The sequence below is a fragment of the Idiotropiscis lumnitzeri genome, unplaced genomic scaffold (genome assembly GCF_059441095.1).
Source record: "Idiotropiscis lumnitzeri isolate Australia: NSW breed Sydney's pygmy pipehorse unplaced genomic scaffold, RoL_Ilum_1.0 HiC_scaffold_43, whole genome shotgun sequence".
NCBI lineage: Eukaryota > Metazoa > Chordata > Actinopteri > Syngnathiformes > Syngnathidae > Idiotropiscis > Idiotropiscis lumnitzeri.
Genome location: NW_028283581.1, coordinates 1,142,381 through 1,167,076, shown reverse-complemented (window position 1 = coordinate 1,167,076; position 24,696 = coordinate 1,142,381). Strand labels below are relative to the sequence as shown.

Here is a 24,696-nt window from a genome sequence, read left to right as displayed (position 1 = left end):
TCTTCTTATTATTGATATTTGACTGATTCATTAAAAGCAGACAATTATGTTTTAGGTTAATTTTTTACCTGACATGTTTCGGCGAGTCTTTCGCCTTCTTCAGAGTGTCGCATGATGGTGTCTTGAGACCCGTCTTTATCAGCTGATGTTCCATGAGGGTGTGACTTACCTGTCAAAAAAATTAAAAAATCAGAGCAGTAAAAGAACAAGCACAACATGAACATTACAAATCAGCAATCACTGACCACTGCAAAAGGGAAAAGCACATCATGGACTGGGAGAAGGGCAGGGTCATCCGCACCGGAGAGAACAAACTACAGCGCTGGATCAAAGAAGCAATTGAGATCTGCAAGCGAGGCATAAAAACCATGAACAGAGACAAGGGAGACTTCATCCTCTCTACCACCTGGAGCAGCATCTTGGCGGAGTGAACGGACAGCGGGGGGCGTGACTTGCCTTCATTCTTGTGACAGGTAAGGCACGCCTTCATGGAACATCAGCTGATAAAGACTGGTCACAAGACACCATCACAGGGTTTGAAGTTAACTTTAAAAACTGCTTCCCCATAGGGCAAGTGCCACTAAAATTTGCCTTGCCCGAGTGGCCAAATTACTTGCCCAACTTGGGCAAGTGACAATTTTTTTTCTCTTGCCCTGAGTGACTTTTTGTATGACAAAGTGTCTAATTACAAATTGCATGAATTTTTTGTTCGGACAGTTCCCGCCTAGAAAGAATTAAAAATACGTTACAATCATAAGTGTTGCTTATATAAAAATGTATCATGTATTAACACATTAATTAGGTGTCTGCTGACCCAGGATTATGTTATTAAGATAAGATAAGATAAGATGTCCTTTATTAGTCCCACAATGGGGAAATTTGAGGTGTTACAGCAGCAAAGATATAGAGAAAAGGCTCAATAGTGAGCCACGCTGCTGTAAACAGGCAGCCACTCGCGCGGCGCCGGAACCGGTTGTTATGTAACCCCCGATTACTTAAAGATAGTGTTAGTTTGATATTTAATAAATTGGACCAGACTCTAGATTCTCGAAGGCTACAATAGTGATAATTGATAGGTGTGTGAATGAAATAGCTGGAGGCAGAAATGAGCAACAACAATAACTGTATTAACATGGAAAACAAAACAATTATTTACAAATTCACAGCCGGCATCATATACATAAAATAAATCACAAATCCCAAAAATTAGAAATAATAATCCCAAAGTCCTACTGAGCTCATTAATATTTTGTTTAAGTCAGTCAATGTTCTTTCCGGTAGTCTTGGGGAAAAAAGTCTTGTCGTGGTGGTAATTAGGTGTGTTACCACGTGATGTTCACAAAGAAGTTGGTGAAGACTGTGGTTCCTTTATCGCAGATGTGGTTCTGGGCTCAGGCTCGCCATCTCCATCAAAGGAGAATCCATTCAGTTTCGGATCTTGGTTTAATGCCAAGACAAAAAACCCAGCCTGCATAACAATAATGAAATTATTGTATGCAGCTAATAAGTCTATTATCAGTTTCCAGTATCATCAGTCGCTATAGCTCTATAGTTTTCAATTATCATAAATACTGCATCTAAATATCACATTTATAACAGTTATTAATTTACATGCATGTTTTCCAAATTGTCATTGTAACACATGAAATGAACTCATGAGCTAACAATAAACACATTTCTCAATATGTCCAATTTCTCAATAACCATGTTTTATGGTTTACATATCAATCACTTCAATAAAGAAATAATTGTATAACAAACATAACTGAGTCAATTCAACATTTCACTTTTAACACATATTACATCAAAATGAGCAGTTATACATTTGTTTGTCAACATAAACCTTGCTTTAGAAAGACCTTAAAACAAGTAAAATCAACTCTTTCACTTGGCTGCCAGGATGGCCGAGTGGTCTAAGGCGCCGCGTTCCGGACCCAGTCTCCCCAGGAGGCCTGGGTTCGAATCTCGTGGCTGCCAGGATGGCCGAGTGGTCTAAGGCGCCGCGTTCCGGACCCAGTCTCCCCAGGAGGCCTGGGTTTGAATCTCGAATGTTTTGGCTGCCAGGATGGCCGAGTGGTCTAAGGCGCCGCGTTCAGGACCCAGTCTCCCCAGGAGGCCTGGGTTCGAATCTCGAATTTCCCCATTGTGGGACTAATAAAGGGAATATTAGTATTAGTAAACAAGCAGTACATTTCCACTCGCGATTAGCATTAGCTTAACGTTAGCTTAGCGTTAGCCTCACATAAACGTTTTTACGACAGTCCATAGCAAGTGCATGGCGACTCACCAATACGACGTTCAAGTACGAACACGGTCGAATTGTCACAGACCCTCAGTTCTCACTGGTATCCACACTTGAGATAAAACATTTCCCAATTAACATTTTATTATTGGTCACATTTATATCAACTTCAATAAGTATTTCACTCACCGAACGGCACATTAGCATTAGATATCGTCACGCAACCTTTCAGTAGGGTGTCCAGGCGTAAAAGAACGATATACACAGCTAATCTCGAGATAGCATCTCGAGAAGGCGGGACAACTTGACTTTGACGAATCAGAAAGTCATAATCAGATGAATGACACTCCAAACAGGAAATCAAGTAGACGAGAGATATACACTTCCTCTTAACACAATAAATGTTTTTTCAAAATAAAATGGTGTTTTCTCTACTGGGTTACATTATGTTATGTTATATATCAAAGAGAATGTGGAATGACACTGAACGATGGAAGGTGGAAGCATGTGGAAAGATCGTGAATGACATTGAATGATTTGGAATGACACTGAAAGATTTTGAATAATACTGAATGACACTGAATGAAGTAAAACTCTCTGGGAACGGGCCAATTCAAGATAGCTGCCGCACTGTGGGGGAGGCTTTGGTACCAAATTTGGAAAGAGACCCAAACGGTTGGGTCCATTTTATATCAGTGTGGGGGTGAAACGTTGGTCTTGGCGGAGCTGTCTGAATATTGGAGAAGTGAGAAGACAAAGTAAAACAGAACAATTAAAATCACTCTTCAAATACATATTGTTTGGTAAGCAGAGCATGATTTACAGCTCACCATTTTATTGCATGCACCAAGCATGTTATACATTTTTCTGTCCACGGGATGGCGTAGTCAAGAAAAATGAAGCATCTCGAAGCCCATTCGTGTGTGAAGTATTTCCCTGCAGGGCTTGGCTGCTTTATGGGGCTTCATTTTGCCATCACTAGTTTTAGATAGTTTTAATTTTTGAAAGAGCATTTTCATTTTACAGTGAACCCTCGCTACTTCGCGGTTCACCTTTCGCGGGTTCAGTGCTTCGCGGGTCTAAAAAATATTCGGGGGCATTGTAGTTTCGCCGAGCGGCACGACGGGGCGCTGGAGCTGTTAGACGGCCGGCATGCGCCGAAGAAGAGCGTGGGCGAAGAGGAGAGTGGACGAAGAAGAGCACGTTCCCCCGGGCACGATTTGGGGCGACGTTTCGCGCGGTTCGGACCGTACCAGAGCTCCGGCCAGCGTGCGTGGCAGTTAAGCCGAAGAGGAACAACTTCCGCCCGGGCACTAGCGGGGCGACATTTCGCTCTGTTCGGGAGCGTACGAGAGCTCCGGAGGAGGCCGGCCGGCGTGCGTGGCAGTTAAGCCGAAGAGGAGCACCTTCCCCGGGCACGGGCGGTGTCAAGCGGCCCCTAAGTTTAACCGAATGGAAGCTCCGGAGGAGGAGGGCATGCTCGCGTCACAGTTAAGCCGAAGAGAAGCACCTTCCCCGGGCACGGGCGGTGCCAAGCGGCCCTTAAGTTTAACCGAATGGAAGCTCCGGGGGAGGAGGGCGGGCGTGTGTCACAGTTAAGCCGAATAGGAGCACCTTCCCCGGGCACGGGCGGGGCGAAATGAAACCGAGTTCAATCGAACGGAGACACGCTTCGGGGGAGCAGGTCCGGCGTGCATGACAATTAAGCCGAAGAGGAGCACCTCTTCCGCCCGAGCACGAGCGGAGCGCGAGGCTGTCAGTTATGAATGAATAAATGAATAAAAAAAATAAATGAAGAATGCCACCTTTCATTTCACAGGGCACACCGGACGGCGTACCAGCAGGTAAAGGTCGAAGCAATTAAAAAAATACAAAAAGAAGTAATTGAATAAATACAAAAATAATGGCTGGGGAATAAAAAAATAATAAGTTTTAATAATAATTTTTTTTTTTTTGTTATAGCATGAATTTCACTCTCTCTCTCTCTACCCGTGTATATATATATATATATATATATATTTATTACTTTTTTTTTTTTAAACATTTTTGAAGGTGCACCACTACTTCGCACTTTTTTTTTTAAGCATTTTTGAAGGTGCGCCGCTACTTCGCAGATTTTCAGTTTTCGCGGGTGGTCTCGGTCCCCATTAACCGCGATAACCGAGGGTTCACTGTATTTTTTTCATTATCGAATTTTATTTTTTTCTATTCAAGTTTTGAGTTCATTTTCGTTTACTAAAATAACCTTGGGCTGCAACTACTATCACAGCAACGGCTCATTATATTTTGGCTGCTAAATATGCCAATTTGTCAGAGAGAAGACCGTGACAAAGAATGGCCCAATCGCAATAAACACTCTACACCATACGTTCCTCGTTGACGTGTACATGGGGTGTTGCAGAGCACAGGTTCCAAGCGTACCGATATTGCAAAATTGGGACAATGCGTGTGACGACACCAACTTCCGCCTCCTATGTCATCGAGCTTGGCGGCACGTTATCATTATGTATTTATTTGTAACAATTTTGACGTGACGTTGAGAGTGATATTAAAACTTAAGTAATGTGGTAGTTAGGAAAAAACCCTGGCTTGGGACCCACCGGAACAAGCTATAGCTTCATTTATACTATTTGAGGCGCTCTCACAATCTGCGGCGCATGCACACAAGGTCGCTAAGTACGCTAGCTGCACTCGGACAAAACACGTAGGTGACTTTAAAAGAGTGACCGAAATTGCACACATGCAACTGTTTATCATAATGTCATAATTCGATATGTACATTTGAAGAGAATTTTTTTCAGCATGGGCACAAGAATTCCACCGAACATCGCCAGTTCAATGGGATTTTGGTTAAGTCCGCAAATAATTGTGGACAATATACTTTGGCTGCGCGCTCGAATAATTTTACTCGTATATACTTCAATGAGGGTGTAGTGTGGGTATCGGGATCTTTAACACGCCCTAACACGAAGCTGACTCTCCAACCGCCACAGCATTTTAATGACGAAATTATAAAATAAACAAAAACACTGTTCAACAACATAAAATAAAATAAAAAATCACATCATACTTACATTTATAAACTTTAATCCTCAAGAACATTATTCTCAGGTTGACCGAAAGACGAGGACACGGGAGCGCCTCGGGCATGTTCTTCTTCCTTGTGTAGGCGAATGACATTTTAAGGTGCTTGTCCGCCACCTGCTGTGCTGAACTATGTATTAAATAAGAAAAGCAAATTGTTGAATGTTTTTTCCCCAATGAAGACTGAATTGTAAAATACCCGGAAATGGCTTTTCTGTTTTATTGTGCATTTAAAAAAAATTCAGATTGTCCTTTTTTGTTGAGATAATTGTTGAATATTGAAATTGCACATGTAACTGGTAATTTAGTTTTAGATATTATTTGAACCAGTGGAGGGCCATGCATTTCACACCTGGGCCTTCAATGAAGTCCTACTTCGTCCTACTTGAATAAATCCCCCTCATAATACCATAATTTATGACACCACGGGTGGACAAACAATATACAGAAAAGCACTTAGACAGCACTGACCGAGTGTTGGACGATATAGCTTCTCTTGAAAGGTCCGTGTTGAAAATGGCCTCGCAAGTGAATCTTCAATTTCTAAAGATAAAGATGTCTTTTAATTGTCCCATAACGGGGACATTTGCAGTGTTACAGCAGCAAAGATATACATCACACAGTGGCACCGACGTAATGTAGCCGTTAATGTATAACATTGGCAGCAGGCATTCATAAAAAGCATGCAAATATACACAGTATATACGTATATACACAGATCCCCATGTATATACACACTTACAGCCCACAACATATACAAGTGTAAGGAAACACTCCTAATGCCTGTCTATGGTTCAGAGGGGAAATAAATAAAAACGCTGCAATGATAAAAAAAAATACTGAATGATTGAAAATACTGCAATGATAAAAATACTGCAAGAATAAAAGTACTGTACCCAGCCAACATGTCCAACTGGGCCCCAAATGGGGTAAATGCGGGATTCCTGGGTACCAAGTGGGAATGGGCTAGAAGTGGGCAATGGTACAGGGTTCCATGTGGGCGCCATCTGGGATTGGTGGGCATGGGCTTAAACTGGGCAAATGTTGTGGGTGCAATACGGGTTGTGTATGGGCTAAGTGGGCATGGGTTAGAACTGGTAAAGATAAAGATAAAGATGTCCTTTATTAGTCCCACAATGGGGAAATTTGAGGTGTTACAGCAGCAAAGATATAGCTCACACAGAGTCGGCGGCGTAATGTAGCCGTTAATGTATAACATTAGCAGCAGACATTCATAAAAAGCATGCAAATATACACAGTATAAACGTATCTAAGTGTAAGGAAACACTCCTAATGTCTGTCCATTATACAGAGGGGAAAATGCTGTAATGATAAAAACTACTGAATCTACTACTGAAACCATTTATAGGTCCTATTTGGGTTATGTGTGGGCTAAGTGGGCATGGGTTAGAACTGGTCAACCATGTGAGGGTCTCATATGGGCTGTATATGGGCCAAGTGGGCATGGGTTAGAGCTGGTCAACCATGTCTGGGTCCTATTTGGGTTATGTGTGGGCTAAGTGGGCATGGGTTAGAAGTGGTCACCATTTATCGGTCCTGTTTGGGTTATGTGTGGGATAAGTGGGCATAGGTTAGAGCTGGTCAACCATGTCTGGGTCCTGTATGGGTTATAGATGAGCTAAGCGGGCATGGGTTTGAAAATTTGTTCTGTAGCCTTTTTGATATTTAATGCATGCTATGCTAATAGTAACCACCCGAAGACTATTCTCAGTAGAACTATTCAATGGATGCCAAAACGATAGAGACATGGCCATGGAGCCTATGCTGCGAGATTGTGAAAGGACTAAAATAAGTGTAGGATTTTTGAGGACCAGAAGTCAGCTTTTATTAGGTTTGACATTGATTTAACTTATGGAACAATGCAAATTATGGTCGGGTTGTTGTTGGACTTTTTCCGCTTTTGACTAAGGGACGGGTGTTTTTATTTTCTGGGACTCTTTAGAACAAGCGGCACGGTGGCGGACTGGTTAGCAAGTCCGCATCACAGTACAGAAGTGCAAGGTTCTCCCTGTGCCTGCTAGGGTTTTCGCCGGTTTCCTCCCACTTTCCAAAAACATTCATGATAGGTTGATTGGTCACTGGTCCAAGGTCTGAGTGTGAGAGCGGATGGTTGCTTGTCTCTGTGTGCCCTGCGATTGACTGGCAACCAGTTCAGGGTGTACCCTGTCGACTGCCCGAAGACAGCTGGGATAGGCTCCAGCACTCCCGGGGACCCTTGTGAGGACAAGAAGCAGTACAGAGGATTGATTGATTTATTAAAATTAAAATTAAATTCATGTATTTATCTATGCTAAATTTAACAAGGCTGGACGTTATATTTTGTGAATTTACATGTACCCCCAACTGTGACTTAATAACCCTTAAGGGACAAGATAACATTTTATAATATTCCAGACAGCTAAGATTGTCATCTATGAACTATTTGACAAGGCAGGTCCAGCATTGTCAGCCACATCCAACAGTCAACACAGTTACTTTTTTTTTAATAAACAAAATCAACATTATTAATTAATGTTATTTTATTAATTCTGTATGCTGTGAAAGATCTTTATTCAAAGTATATTTGAAGTTATTTCTACCTTATTGCTTGATTTTTGTAGATTCAAGTTGGAGTTGTCAAAATTACAGATTCTTTTGAAGGCAGCATATTCAAACTGTGAGAAAAGGAGCGAATGCAAGCTACGCGGTCTTTGAGGTGCGGCAGAAGAGCTGAAAGCACGGTGAGTCCCGAACGATAATTGAATTAATTAATTAATCTTGGGTAAATGTCTGGCTCTCATTTTTTAGACTTACTTTACAATGTGTTTTGTAATTTTTCAAGGTTGCCTGTGTTGGAAAACTGCTTGGTGCGTTAGCTAAAACACAGTATGCTAAAATGATAAGTGACGAGAACACAGAGGGTATATCAACAACGTACGTACTCGAATTATTTTGGGGAAAACTTAAGTACATTATAATCACCCTTTTAATAATACTGATAAGCGTTGTGTGTTTTATTTATTTTTATGAGGACCTTTACAACGAGCTACATATTGTTAGCATTGGGCCTACGACGCTAAACACAGTGTCCCTCGATCTCTCTCCAAAATTCTCCAAAAGACTTAAGCTTTCACTCAAATTAATACAATCTACTCCACTAGCTCATTTAAGGCTTTTTTGTGATGTGTTTGATTTGGGTAAGTAAAGCAAAACATATTAACTGTTGAATGTTGCCTGTTATTTAAATAATAGAAATTCAAGATGAAAGTTGAACAGATATTGAAATGCTAGATTGGCTCATTCAGAATCATGCCACAATGTGCTTTGTATGTTTTGTGTGTGGGTTTATCAAGCTCTAATTCAATGCAGTGTCCAAAACGAGCGCGCATAATTGTTGGATGAATGTTGGTTAATAGAGTCAGATAATAGTTAAAATTCCAACAGTTGAACAGATGTTGAAATGCTAGATTGGCTCATTCAGAATCATGCCACAATGTGCTTTGTATGTTTTGTGTGTAGGCTTATCAAGCTCTAATTCAATGCAGTGTTGAGCTGCATTTGAGAGGAACTACGTAAGTAACTAATGTGGAAAAATTGTGACTTCTTTGTGTACTTTTATTTTGAATATTCAAATTTTGTGGGTAAAGGTTAGAGAAAATAAGTTAAAAATGAGAGCTGTACAGGTATTTAAGTTTTTGGTTTGTAAAATACCCGAATGTGGGTTTCAGCAGGTGAGGCAATGATTGGACAGAGCAAAAGCTATGCTCCAAAATAGAAGTGATTACACCTTCACTAGACTAACCTGCAGCTAATTACATAATTATAAAATTAACACTTTAACCTGGCTTCCCCATCACAGATGTATTCTTTTAAATGCAAAGCTTTTTGTTCTAGCTTTTGTTGTTAAATGACATTCATGCCCAAGTGTCTATGCATCCATTGCAGGGATGTTTTCTCAAGTGACGAGTCTGAAGCCTGTGATGACGAAGTACCATCTACACCTCCCCATGGATTGTCACAGAGAAAAAGCTTCCTAACCAAGAGAGGCGCTGCAGAAGGTCCTTGAGTACGTCCAACGTGTTGAGTCTGTGAGTCTACTGCAGGATCTAATGCAGGTATGAAAATGATGAAATTTTAATGTATTATCTTCAAAATTATAAATAATTATTTAATTTCTTGAAATATAAAATTAGGTACCCTAAACCCAAGTAGGAACCCCAGTCCCAGTACATTCCTGATTCTGGAGCTACAGAGATCAAACCATCCTACTGTATCACTAAATAGCCCCACCTCTAAAACCCTGATTCGGAAGGCCGAGTTGAAAGACTTCAGAGTTCAAGATGGTCAACTGCAACTATGATAAGCCGAATGTGTTCACCCCAAGTCGGAAACTGAGAAAAAGACTCAATTTTCACATGATTTCAGTCCCTTCTATATTTAAAAGAATGTATTGGGGCTCTAAAAATGTGAAATATTTTTACAAGTATTTCTTTTACTACTCATAGGCAGTTTCATAATAATAGTACAATTTGGCATCGTGTATTGTTTTTTGGTTCCATTCAAAATGCACAAGACGTATAGACATATTTTGTTTGTGGATCGCTGCAGCATCACACGAGCGCACAGAGACAAACGTGGCAGCAACTTAAAACAATTAAAATATCGAATCGAAATCGAGAACTGAAAATCAAAAATCGAATCGGGGCTTGAGTGAATCGTTACCTCCCTAATCATAATCATTTTGGTAGAATGTTGGGCTCTTGCCCTTTGAGTGTATATGGCGTTACCGAAGCTGTTCACTTAATCGACAATTCCTTTCCTGTGACGTTTATCATACCCAGTTTAACTGCCAAAATATTTTTAAGTGTGTGATGATTATCTGGATCGAGTGACACCCATGTTATAATGGTTGCAGGTATTGGTGGATTGGACGATAGTGTCAGAACAATGATGGCGTTCATCATGACAAATCCTCTGTCTCTGAAGTACAATCTCTTTGGACATCGTAGCAAGAACAAGCGCCGAGACCTGCCTTTTTCTGATGTTCTATACGGTAATATATTTTTTTTTTTTTTTTTTTTTAAGGGATTGTGGTGTGAAGACATTTCAGCATGTCCCATAAGGTTTCACAATCATTAAATAGCTTTACTAAGTTGGCTTCTTGTCTTTTTTGTTTTAGGAGCACTGAAAAGGAATGGAGCCACAAAGGACATCAACGAGAAGGACACAGGCAACCCTGTCCAAGTGGTTCATGGGAGCTTGTGATCAAGGTGGGAATAGGGCAGTTCGAGCTCGGAGATCTCAAGGCAACTGTCAGGTTTAAAACGTCCTGACGCCATTTTTAGACTGAAGGTGACATAAATCCAGACCAAACCAGTTAGAGTTTTGTTTTTGACCATTCGCGAATGGGAGAGGAAGTCAGGAGGTGAAGCAGGCGTCTTGCCAGTTCAATCTCGCGCACTCTCTCTCACTCTCTACCACCCGTTCGGTCTTTTATCAGCAACCTAAGCAGACAATGGAGGTCTGTCTGAAATTCTAGCAGGCAGGCAGGAAGCAATCAACCACAGTAGTCAGTCAGGAATTCGAAACTAAAGTGTGTGCGTGTGTTCCAGTTGTGCGCGTGTGTGCTAAAGCAATAATGTGAGTGTCTGTGTGTGTGTGCGCAATTATAACTGATACAAATAGTGTATAAAAACATGATTAGAAATACACAAACTATTTACATATCCTCATCCCATCTCACATTCCCCCGTTTGTGGGTTTAAATCATGTCCTTACGGCTTTAAGACAGATCATCATAATGAAATCATACAACAGTGTGGTCATCCGTGGAGGGGCGAAAACCCTCAGTAGGGACAAAATTCCCCTCCTCCCTTCCGGCGTGGAACGAGATTCTCATGGTATGTTGGTCACTTGGGAATAAAACATAAAAAAACTTCAATATACCTAGTGAAAAATAACAAAACTGTCTCCACGCAGAGCTTGTCTCCACGCAGAGCTTGTCTCTGCGGCGACTTGATGGAGGCCCTTGCCTCGTTGTAGGAGGGGACAGCCGTCTTTACCTCCCGGATCTTCGTGTGTGGTGTATGTGTGTGCATGTGTGGGGGCAGGGGCAAAAGGGTCCATGTGTTATTTAGGTTTCAGTGTCCAGTTCGAGTTTGTCATTGTCCAGTTCGAATTCGTCATTCTCAACATCAATCAGGTTGTAATGGTACATTTGGGCAACAAACATGCAGTTAATAATCATCTTTGTCATAAGAATAATGCAACATGAACAGACTACACATAACAAAAATGAAAACCATAATTATCCCGATATATTGTCTTTCAAATTCTTCGTAGTGGTCATAACATCAATAATTGTTTCATTTTATTAAAAATGTAAATGCAGTAATGTTCTCCAATCAAGGCTAAAATTCTTTATGTACGTCATTAATTTCCAAACAATATCTAATCTTTTTGTTCTGTGGCTTCAACATTCGTATCTGTGGCTGGTTGTGCGGTTCCGATGTGCGTGTGGTCCGATATTGTGACTCAGGTGGGCTCCTGTTCGAGGGATTCGCGTTGCTCGGCCTTTAGCTGGAAACCGGAGAAGCTTGTACTGCAACTGGTGGATCCAGCTGCCACGCCCCGCGACCTTTGCTGCCGTCGGGGTCACTGCAATCATCTGGCGAGGGCCATCTCAGCATTCACTTGTCCCAACGAAGTCGTTTCAGCACCTTGAAGAAGAGTTGGTCTCCCACACGGACGTGATTTCTCTGTGGATCAGAACACACTGGCCAGTAATTGCGTCTTTTTTTTTTTTTTTTCTTTTTGGTCAAAACATGTTTCCCATGTGGACTGGGACTGATGTGCCAGTCGCTGGTGGTTCTGATGAACCTGAGAGTCGATAGGGGATAGTGTCCTAACTTCGGCTGGCACTATCCTCATTGCTGTGATTGAAACACAGTCTGGTCATTGTCTCCTTTTTTTCCCTCATATTCTTGATAAGTCTGCCCTTAACAGTCCCATTAGTGCGTTCCACAAGTCCTGCAGACTGTATGCACAATGACGCTTTGAGTCAATTTTGCAACAACTGTCCCACTTGTTACAACATCATTCACAAAATGCATAATTTTCACTTCAAATCACTTCTTGAAATTCCAAATGTCAGGATAATTTGTGTTAGGTTGAAGATGTATTTTATCCCATATTTTACTCTATTAGTATTGCAAAAGAATTGTTCCACAGCGTGACCCATGTTTGACCATATGGATGAGAAGACTTCACAGAGAAGCGGATGCCTGAAGACTGGATCAACGTCTGCAACATCAAAGGAGGTGTGCTGAGACACACCTCTGAAACAAAAGGACTGAGACTTTAGTACCAGAGCACTAAAAGGGCATATCTGCCTTTTCAATCAGTGGATGACTGCCATTGATGTCTGTCTTTCCTCTTGTGTCTGAGATGTTTACATGTTCCTGCTGGTGCTCCCCCCTTCATCCCTTAGTGCAAATACATTGTATTGTTAGGGACTTCCCTAATAAAATAGAGGGCTCGGCGCAGTGTGCTCCAGAACGAATTTGGAGATGTAACTGAGCACACCTCTGTTCGTTCTCCTCGCGAGTAAAAGATCAACTCTTGTCTTCCTTCCATTCATTTAGCCTATGTTCAGTGAATGCTTAGGTGATTGAACCTGACAATTTGATTACACAACACTTTTTCCAACTGTTTTAGCATCAACATATGTTGTCGGAAACAACTTAATCCATTTTGAAAACATATGAATTACAACCAAACAATATTGCATCTCAAACAAATAACACTGTCTAAAAAAAAGTTTTTTGTTGAAAAGTCTGTATGTGGGAACAATTTCATATCATACTACCCCTCTCTTGACACATGGTTATGCTCGTGTGTCACTCTTATTACTTTTCCAATCAATGAATTAGGCAGCCAGGATTTGCCATCTGCCAATTTGCTGATCCTGTCCTCAGCAATGTTTGCACCTTTGTTCTCCCAATTTGTGCGTTCAATTACTGGTACCTTTTTCCCTGGCGTGGGATCAAATTGTCAAGTTGATTTTCTGCGTGTGTGTGCGTGTGGGGGTGTGTTCATTTTCCCTTTTAGCTGCGCTGTGTCGATATAAAGGCGAGGCAGTTTCCAATTGTAATTGTGTCATTTTCTGTTAAGTGAATTTTGCGTTCACAAATAACTATTTTAGACGTGCTTTATGCACAACTTTTCTTTTCCTGTTGTGGTTTTTAAAGCCCAATGTCGACAGAACGCATGAACATTTATCTTGATTGTCAGTCCACATTGTAACCATACAACTCATACAAGATGGGAAACCCCAAATTTTAATTAGCTCACACCCGCCTACGCTCTTCCTGCTTATCCTAACAATCTCTTATCCGTTGGTATCACAATGTTAGTACTCCCATCGCATAAAAGTCAGTTTGATTTCAGGCTGCGACCTTGGTTCTCAAACACTTTTACTTCTTATCAGTCTGGAATGCCCACCTGGTCTGTGTTACAAGTCTGAGTTCCTCCAGTCGGGAGGAAGGTCAAGTCGCGGTTTGGTGATAATTTGGACGGCTCCACAGTCGTGTGGCGCCTCCTAGATGATGCGGGGAAAAAATGACGCTGGGCTGAAATGCACCGCAACTTATCAGTATAATGTGTCCCTGTGACAATTAGGCCGGCGTGCAATGTGAATGTGGTGGGAAAAGAATGTAATTTTTTGATTCCTTAAAGCAACAGTGAAAGCTCTTAATCACACTCTAAGTGGTTCTCTGCCACGAAATCCAAATTGTTGTGACTAAATATGCAAATGAATTCATTTTGCCCTGGTTCCTGCAGTAACCCAGGCTAATGAAGTCATTTTTTGCAGTCACTGTTTTGCTCAAATGGCTTATAATAATTTGGTAGTGCGTTAAGATGCTTTGTCGATACAATCTTGTAGTGTATCTTCACAAGTTCCAACATACACAACCCATTCCATGGCCATGACGATACTGTTTTAAAGATTACCAAGGCTTGTTGGACCTTTCTCTGCCACATAAATTACAGCCCTGAGAGGCACTGGGCCTCAACTTTATCTATGAAGGGTCAGGGATTTAATGGGGGTCACCGAGGCGTCCCAAGGAAAGTTTTTACAGAAAAGTGGTCTGGCAATATCTTTTCTCTTTCTTATCACTGACAATGCGCCCCTTTAAAGTTTTGACGTTTGTTTGAATTCGCCCGTGCTTATTAATTCTATTGAAGTCCAATTTTGTCAGTGTATCACGGCCTAATGAGTAAAACGCATGTTGATGTAGAACTCCTTCTACACACACTTTTATGTTTGACTTTTTACGTCACGTGATCCTCCATTGCTACCACAACTCGTCCTGAAAAGTTAATGTTTTGTAACAAGACTTACTGCTTCCTCCTTTCTTTCTTTTCTTTTTCCTTCCTTCTGCCCAACACGTTCATGCTTTCTGTGCATAATTTAGAATTTTCTTTTCCATTTTACAAGTTGGCCAATTTAAATTAGGTTGTTTTATTTGAAAAGCCTGTAATTCTCTTTTTTTTCCCCTTTTCACCTAATCACAAATTTCTTATCACAAAAATGAACATGTTAATTCTATTTTATTTCCTATTTTTCCAATCTTGTGACTCATTTCACTTCAACCAGTTCTACCTTAAAGTGGACAAGTACACATCAATGTTTTTTGTAGTTTCTATTTTCTTCTCTGCTTTAATGAAAATTATAGCCCTTCTAGCCAAATTTTTCCTGTGTCATTTCTATCTCTGCATTTCATTCCATTTCTGGCCTACCTTAATACTAAAACAAAAATGCTCTTTCAAAAATTAAAACTATCTAAAACTAGTGATGGCAAAATGAAGCCCCATAAAGCAGCCAAGCCCTGCAGGGAAATACTTCACACACGAATGGGCTTCGAGATGCTTCATTTTTCTTGACTACGCCATCCCATGGACAGAAAAATGTATAACATGCTTGGTGCATGCAATAAAATGGTGAGCTGTAAATCATGCTCTGCCCACCAAACAATATGTATTTGAAGAGTGATTTTAATTGTTCTGTTTTACTTTGTCTTCTAACTTCTCCAATATTCAGACAGCTCCGCCGAGACCAACGTTTCACCCCCACACTGATATAAAATGGACCCAACCGTTTGGGTCTCTTTCCAAATTTGGTACCAAAGCCTCCCCCACAGTGCGGCAGCTATCTTGAATTGGCCCGTTCCCAGAAAGTTTTACTTCATTCAGTGTCATTCAGTATTATTCAAAATCTTTCAGTGTCATTCCAAATCATTCAATGTCATTCACAATCTTTCCACATCCTTCCACCTTCCATCGTTCAGTGTCATTCCACATTCTCTTTCATATATAACATAACATAACAATAACATAATCCTGGGTCAGCAGACACCTAATTAATGTGTTAATACATGATACATTTTTCTATAAGCAACCCTTATGATTGTAACGTATTTTTAATTCTTTCTAGGCGGGAACTGTCCGAACAAAAAATTCATGCAATTTGTAATTAGACACTTTGTCATACAAAAAGTCACTCAGGGCAAGAGAAAAAAAATTGTCACTTGCCCAAGTTGGGCAAGTAATTTGGCCACTCGGGCAAGGCAAATTTTAGTGGCACTTGCCCTCTGGGCAAGCAGTTTTTAAAGTTAACTTCGAACCCTGTGATGGTGTCTTGTGACCTGTCTTTATCAGCTGATGTTCCATGAAGGCGTGCCTTACCTGTCACAAGAATGAAGGCAAGTCACGCCCCCCGCTGTCCATTCACTCCGCCAAGACGCTGCTCCAGGTGGTAGAGAGGATGAAGGCTCCCTTGTCTCTGTTCATGGTTTTTATGCCTCGCTTGCAGATCTCAATGGCCTCTCTGATCCAGCGCTGTAGTTTGTTCTCTTCTGTGCGGATGACCCTGCCCTTCTCCCGGTCCATGATGTGGTTTTCCCTTTTGCAGTGGTCAGTGATTGCTGATTTGTAATGTTCATGTTGTGCTTGTTCTTTTACTGCTCTGATTTTTTAATTTTTTTGACAGGTAAGTCACACCCTCATGGAACATCAGCTGATAAAGACTGGTCTCAAGACACCATCATGCGACACTCTGAAGAAGGCGAAAGACTCGCCGAAACATGTCAGGTAAAAAATTAACCTAAAACATAAATGTCTGCTTTTAATGAATCAGTCAAATATCAATAATAAGAAGACAAAATGAACCTAATACAAATAAATGAATGCTTAATAACTCCCCTGCACATGCTCCTAAAAATCCAAACCTTCACCTGTAAATAAAACGTCCCGACCTGAAGACATCTTAATGTTATTATTTTGTTTTACACACAGCGCCGCCAAGTGGAATCAAAAATTTGTTTTTATTTTAATTTTCACGTACTGCACGGTGCCCTTCTAACGAATCCGACTGAAAATTAGTCAGAAAAGACTCAAGACAATGATCTTACTCTCTGCCGAATTTTGTGACGTTTTGGCAAAAGGCGTGGCTATTACGGTGCTGAAAAGTCCGATTGTACTTTGTGACAACAAAAGCTCCGGCAACATGACTCAGATGATCCTATCTTCTCGAAGTTGTACACATTTGAGGATACTTCAGCCCTGAAGACTTCTACCAACTTATTTTTCATCGTAGTTGTAGCGCCACCAACTGGTAAAAGCTAATACAAGTTATTTTCTTGGATGTTTTTCTCCGTGCAACTCAACAAGGTCGCCCTCATATATGCTCGGATTACTGTTTCGGCCATGAGGATGTCACAATACGAAATTCGTCCTTTTTCGTGAAAGGTTGTGGGAGTGGCATTGCACTGTTCGGCAATAAAACAACGCTGATTATGAGGTTGTAAATATGAACGACAACTCGTGAAACTTTACACACACATCAGGCCGAGCAAATTTATAAATATATATATATATATATATATATATATATATATATATATATATATATATATATGGGGAGAGAGAGAGTGAAATTCATGTTACAACAAAAAAAACAAATTATTATTAAAACATATTATTTTTTATTTCCCCAGCCATTCTTTTTGTATTTATTTAATTACTCCGACTTTTACCTGCTGGTACGCCGTCCGGTGTGCCCTGTGAAATGAAAGGTGGCATTCTTTATTTATTTATTCATTTATTCATTCATAACTGACAGCCTCGCGCTCCGCTCGTGCCCGGGCAGAAGAGGTGCTCCAATTCGGCTTAACTGTGACACACGCCCGCCCTCCTCCCCCGGAGCTTCCATTCGGTTAAACTTAGGGGCCGCTTGGCACCGCCCGTGCCCGGGGAAGGTGCTCCTCTTCGGCTTACTGTGACGCGAGCATGCCCTCCTCCTCCGGAGCTTCCATTCGGTTAAACTTAGGGGCCGCTTGGAACCGCCCGTGCCCGGGGAAGGTGCTCCTCTTCGGCTTACTGTGACGCGAGCATGCCCTCCTCCTCCGGAGCTTCCATTCGGTTAAACTCAGGGGCCGCTTGGAACCGCCCGTGCCCGGGGAAGGTGCTCCTCTACGGCTTAACTGCCACGCACGCCGGCCGGTGCTCTGGTACGGTCCGAACCGCGCAAAACGTCGCCACCGATCGTGTCCGGGGGAACGTGCTCTTCTTCGTCCACTCTCCTCTTCGCCCACGCTCTTCTTCGGCGCCCGCCGGCCGTCTAACCGCTCCAGCGCCCCGTCGTGCCGCTCGGCGAAACTACAATGCCCCCGAATATTTTTTAGACCCGCGAAGCACTGAACCCGCGAAAGGTGAACCTCGAAGTAGCGAGGGTTCACTGTATGTATAAGACCAAGACCTACAAAAAAGTCTCTTGGAGCAATGAGCTAGGTTTTACAGGAAGTCGGCCATTTTGAATTTACTTAAAAGGGGGCGGGTCTCCACAATGGACTTTGTGTAGAAATTATTATTGGGGCCCGAGCAGCGACCGCGGCGAGGTCCCTATTGTTTTTGTAGTAATTATTATTACTTTTATTATTATTATTATTATTATTATTAGGGCCTGAGCAGCGACCGCTGCGAAGTCCCTATAGTTTTTGTAGAAATTATTATTATTATTATTTTTCCGATTGTTCGATCGCATTTTTGACCCCCGAAACATGCACAAAAACTCACCAAACTTGGCAGTCTCATCGGGCATGGCGAAAAATTTGATATTTTTTAACGTCTAATATGAACAGGAAGTGAGTTATGAATTTTTGAAAGTCCGACTTTTGCCCTTTTTTGCATGTTTACAGGGGTCATTCTTTTGCACCCTGATCCTAAAGGCTTCATCTGATTGCCTTAAAGTTCTGTCTGGAGCATCTTAAGACCTGGGACAAACACTGGGGCTAAAATTTTTTGTTTCCGAAATACTATATGACGGGGGCGGGGCTTCAAAGTTTTCACTTAAGATTTCCTTCGCCGCAATGGACAAAATGCTTAATAACTCTCCTGCACGTGCTGCTAAAAATCCAAAACTTCACATGTACATAAAGAGTCGGTACCTGAAGACATCTATATGTTTATATTCAGTTATACACCTTGCGCCAATCAATATAAATTTTTACATTTTGACGTACTGCACGGTGCCCTTTTAACGAATCCGATTGAAAATTGGCTAGAAAAGACTCAAGACATTGATCTTACTCTATCCCTATTTTTATGACTTTCCTTCAAAGGGCGTGGCTATTACGGTGCCGCAGAGTCTGATTATTCTCCGTGGCAACAAAAGTTCCTGCAAAATGATTCAGATGATCCATCTTCTGGAAATCTTTCACATTTGAGGATATTCAGGCCCTGAAGACGGCTGCCAACTTATTTTTGATCGCAGTGGTAGCGCCACCAACTGGTTAAAACAAATACAAATTATTTTCGTTGATGTTTTTCTCCGGGCAGGTTAACAAAATCTACCTTATATTTGCTCGGATGAGTGTTTAGGCCTTGAGCATGTCACAATACGAAAGTCTTTCGCCTTCTTCAGAGTGTCACATGATGGTGTCTTGTGACCCGTCTTTATCAGCTGATGTTCCATGAGGGCGTGACTTACCTGTCACAAGAATGAAGGCAAGTCACGCCCCCCGCTGTCCGTTCACTCCGCCAAGATGCTGGTCCAGGTGGTAGAGAGGATGAAGGCTCCCTTGTCTCTGTTCATGGTTTTTATGCCTCGCTTGCAGATCTCAATGGCCTCTCTGATCCAGCGCTGTTGTTTGTTCTCTTCTGTGCGGATGACCCTGCCCTTCTCCCGGTCCATGATGTGGTTTTCCCTTTTGCAGTGGTCAGTGATTGCTGATTTGTAATGTTCATGTTGTGCTTGTTCTTTTACTGCTCTGATTTTTTCATTTTTTTGACAGGTAAGTCACACCCTCATGGAACATCAGCTCAAGACACCATCATGCGACACTCTGAAGAAGGCGAAAGACTCGCCGAAACATGTCAGGTAAAAAATTAACCTAAAACATAATTGTCTGCTTTTAATGAATCAGTCAAATATCAATAATAAGAAGACAAAATGAACCTAATACAAATAAATGAATGCTTAATAACTCCCCTGCACATGCTCCTAAAAATCCAAACCTTCACCTGTAAATAAAACGTCCCGACCTGAAGACATCTTAATGTTATTATTTTGTTATACACACAGTGCCGCCAAGTGGAATCAAAAATTTGTTTTTATTTTAATTTTCACGTACTGCATGGTGCCCTTTTGACGAATCCGACTGAAAATTAGTCAGAAAAGACTCAAGACAATGATCTTACTCTCTGCCGAATTTTGTGACGTTTTGGCTAAAGGCGTGGCTATTAAGGTGCTGAAAAGTCCAATTGTACTCTGTGGCAACAAAAGCTCCGGCAACATGACTCAGATGATCCTATCTTCTCGAAGTTGTACACATTTGAGGATACTTCAGCCCTGAAGACATCTACCAACTTATTTTACATCGTAGTAGTAGCGCCACCAACTGGTAAAAGCTAATACAAGTTATTTTCTTGGATGTTTTTCTCCGTGCAACTCAACAAGGTCGCCCTCATATATGCTCGGATGACTGTTTCGGCCATGAGGATGTCACAATACGAAATTCGTGATTTTTCGTGAAAAGTTGTGGGAGTGGCATTGCACTGTTCGGCAATAAAACAAAGCTGATTATGAGGTTCTAAATATGAACGACAACTCGTAAAACTTTACACACACATCAGGCCGAGCAAATTTATCAATATTTTATACGTTAGTTGTGCAGCTTTTTTGAAATGGCTCGCCATGGCCCTCGAGAAATGTTAAAAAAAAGCAGCCCTGATTGAGTGTTTCACCTCGCTTTTTGTAAATTTTATGGAGTACAGTGAACCCTCGGTTATCGCGGTTAATGGGGACCGAGACCACCCGCGAAAACTGAAAATCCGCGAAGTAGCGGCGCACCTTCAAAAATGCTTAAAAAAAATATACAATATATATAATAAATATATATATATATATATATATATATATATATATATATATATATATATACGGGGAGAGAGAGAGTGAAATTCATTTTTTAACAAAAAAACCAAATTATTATTAAAACGTATTATTTTTTTATTCCCCAGCCATTCTTTTTGTATTTATTTAATTACTCCGACTTTTACCTGCTGGTACGCCGTCCGGTGTGCCCTGTGAAATGAAAGGTGGCATTCTTTATTTATTTATTCATTTATTCATTCATAACTGACAGCCTCGCGCTCCGCTCGTGCCCGGGCGGAAGAGGTGCTCCAATTCGGCTTAACTGTGACACACGCCCGCCCTCCTCCCCCGGAACTTCCATTCGGTTAAACTTAGGGGCCGCTTGGCACCGCCCGTGCCCGGGGAAGGTGCTCCTCTTCGGCTTACTGTGACGCGAGCATGCCCTCCTCCTCCGGAGCTTCCATTCAGTTAAACTTAGGGGCCGCTTGGAACCGCCCGTGCCCGGGGAAGGTGCTCCTCTTCGGCTTACTGTGACGCGAGCATGCCCTCCTCCTCCGGAGCTTCCATTCGGTTAAACTTAGGGGCCGCTTGGAACCGCCCGTGCCCGGGGAAGGTGCTCCTCTTCGGCTTACTGTGACGCGAGCATGCCCTCCTCCTCCGGAGCTTCCATTCGGTTAAACTTAGGGGCCGCTTGGCACCGCCCGTGCCCGGGGAAGGTGCTCCTCTACGGCTTAACTGCCACGCACGCCGGCCGGAGCTCTGGTACGGTCCGAACCGCGCGAAACGTCGCCACCGATCGTGTCCGGGAGAACGTGCTCTTCTTCGTCCACTCTCCTCTTCGCCCACGCTCTTCTTCGGCGCACGCCGGCCGTCTAACCGCTCCAGCGCCCCGTCGTGCCGCTCGGCGAAACTACAATGCCCCCGAATATTTTTTAGACCCGCGAAGCACTGAACCCGCGAAAGGTGAACCGCGAAGTAGCGAGGGTTCACTGTATGTATAAGACCAAGACCTACAAAAAAGTCTCTTGGAGCAATGAGCTAGGTTTTACAGGAAGTCGGCCATTTTGAATTTACTTAAAAGGGGGCGGGTCACCACAATGGACTTTGTGTAGAAATTATTATTGGGGCCCGAGCAGCGACGGCGGCGAGGTCCCTATTGTTTTTGTAGAAATTATTATTAGGGCCTGAGCAGCGACCGCTACGAGGTCCCCATTGTTTTTGTGGAAATTATTATTATTTTTATTATTATTATTATTAGGGCCCGAGCAGTGACCGCTGCGAGGTCCCTATTGTTTTTCTAGAAATTGTTATTAGGGCCCGAGCTGCGACGGCTGCGAGGTCCCTATTGTTTTTGTAGAAAATATTATTACTTTTATTATTATTAATATTATTATTATTATTATTAGGGCCTGAGCAGCGACCGCTGCGAAGTCCCTATTGTTTTTGTAGAAATTATTATTATTATTATTTTTCCGATTGTTCGATCGCATTTTTGACCCCCGAAACATGCACAAAAACTCACCAAACTTGGCAGTCTCATCGGGCATGGCGAAAAATTTGATATTTTAACGTCTAATATGAACAGGAAGTGAGTTATGAATTTTTGAAAGTCCGACTTTTGCCCTTTTTTGCATGTTTACAGGGGTCATTCTTTTGCACCCTGATCCTCAAGGCTTCATCTGATTGCCTTAAAATTCTGTCTGTAGCATCTGAAGACCTGGGACAAACACTGGGGCTAAAATTTTTTGTTTCCGAAATACTATATGACGGGGGCGGGGCTTCAAAGTTTTCACTTAAGATTTCCTTCGCCGCAATGGACAAAATGCTTAATAACTCTCCTGCACATGCTGCTAAAAATCCAAAACTTCACATGTACATAAAAAGTCTGTACCTGAAGACATCTATATGTTTATATTCAGTTATACACCTTGCGCCAATCAATATCATTTTTTACATTTTGACGTACTGCACGGTGCCCTTTTAACGAATCTGATTGAAAATTGGCTAGAAAAGACTCAAGACATTGATCTTACTCTATCCCTATTTTTGTGACTTTCCTTCGAAGGGCGTGGCTATTACGGTGCCGCAGAGTCTGATTATTCTCCGTGGCAACAAAAGTTCCTGCAAAATGATTCAGATGATCCATCTTCTCGAAATTTTTCACATTTGAGGATATTCAGGCCCTGAAGACGGCTGCCAACTTATTTTTGATCGCAGTGGTAGCGCCACCAACTGGTTAAAACAAATACAAATTATTTTCGTTGATGTTTTTCTCCGGGCAGGTGAACAAAATCTACCTTATATTTGCTCGGATGAGTGTTTAGGCCTTGAGCATGTCACAATACGAAAGTCTTTCGCCTTCTTCAGAGTGTCACATGATGCTGTCTTGTGACCCGTCTTTATCAGCTGATGTTCCATGAGGGCGTGACTTACCTGTCACAAGAATGAAGGCAAGTCACGCCCCCCGCTGTCCGTTCACTCCGCCAAGATGCTGGTCCAGGTGGTAGAGAGGATGAAGGCTCCCTTGTCTCTGTTCATGGTTTTTATGCCTCGCTTGCAGATCTCAATGGCCTCTCTGATCCAGCGCTGTTGTTTGTTCTCTTCTGTGCGGATGACCCTGCCCTTCTCCCGGTCCATGATGTGGTTTTCCCTTTTGCAGTGGTCAGTGATTGCTGATTTGTAATGTTCATGTTGTGCTTGTTCTTTTACTGCTCTGATTTTTTTCATTTTTTTGACAGGTAAGTCACACCCTCATGGAACATCAGCTCAAGACACCATCATGCGACACTCTGAAGAAGGCGAAAGACTCGCCGAAACATGTCAGGTAAAAAATTAACCTAAAACATAATTGTCTGCTTTTAATGAATCAGTCAAATATCAATAATAAGAAGACAAAATGAACCTAATACAAATAAATGAATGCTTAATAACTCCCCTGCACATGCTCCTAAAAATCCAAACCTTCACCTGTAAATAAAACGTCCCGACCTGAAGACATCTTAATGTTATTATTTTGTTATACACACAGTGCCGCCAAGTGGAATCAAAAATTTGTTTTTATTTTAATTTTCACGTACTGCACGGTGCCCTTTGGACGAATCCGACTGAAAATTAGTCAGAAAAGACTCAAGACAATGATCTTACTCTCTGCCGAATTTTGTGACGTTTTGGCAAAAGGCGTGGCTATTAAGGTGCTGAAAAGTCCGATTGTACTTTGTGGCAACAAAAGCTCCGGCAACATGACTCAGATGATCCTATCTTCTCGAAGTTGTACACATTTGAGGATACTTCAGCCCTGAAGACATCTACCAACTTATTTTACATCGTAGTAGTAGCGCCACCAACTGGTAAAAGCTAATACAAGTTATTTTCTTGGATGTTTTTCTCCGTGCAACTCAACAAGGTCGCCCTCATATATGCTCGGATGACTGTTTCGGCCATGAGGATGTCACAATACGAAATTCGTGATTTTTCGTGAAAAGTTGTGGGAGTGGCATTGCACTGTTCGGCAATAAAACAAAGCTGATTATGAGGTTCTAAATATGAACGACAACTCGTAAAACTTTTGTCAGGTTTAAAAGGTCCTGACGCCTTCATTAGACTGAATTAAATGCAGAGAACCAGAGGAATAACCAGGGAAGGTTTTGTCTTTTCTCCATCGCGATGGGAGGAGAAGCCAGGAAGTGAAGTAGACGTCTTGCCAGTTCACTCTCCCGCACTCTCACTGGCTTCTTCGCCCATCCCTCTGGACTTTATTCAAAGAAAAACGAAACCTATGGAAAGTGAAACTTAAAACAAGCGTGTGGGTGTGCGCATGTGTGCTGAAGCAATGATGTGCGTGTCTGTGAGTGTGTGTGTAATTATCATTGATACAAATAGTGTATAAAAAACATGATTAAAAATACACAAACTATTTACATACTCTCACATTTCCCCC

General features: G+C 41.9%; 1 long non-coding RNA gene across 1 annotated transcript; it reads right to left on the bottom strand.

The window, feature by feature from the left end:
• Nucleotides 1-1,162: 1,162 nt before the first annotated feature.
• Nucleotides 1,163-2,650, bottom strand: LOC148315756 (uncharacterized). The gene is made up of 3 exons (XR_015840616.1): nt 2,432-2,650; nt 2,288-2,354; nt 1,163-1,468 (listed from the first exon to the last, which is right to left on the bottom strand). It is a non-coding gene; the product is annotated as an uncharacterized LOC148315756 (long non-coding RNA).
• Between the last annotated feature and the right edge of the window lie 22,046 nt (nt 2,651-24,696).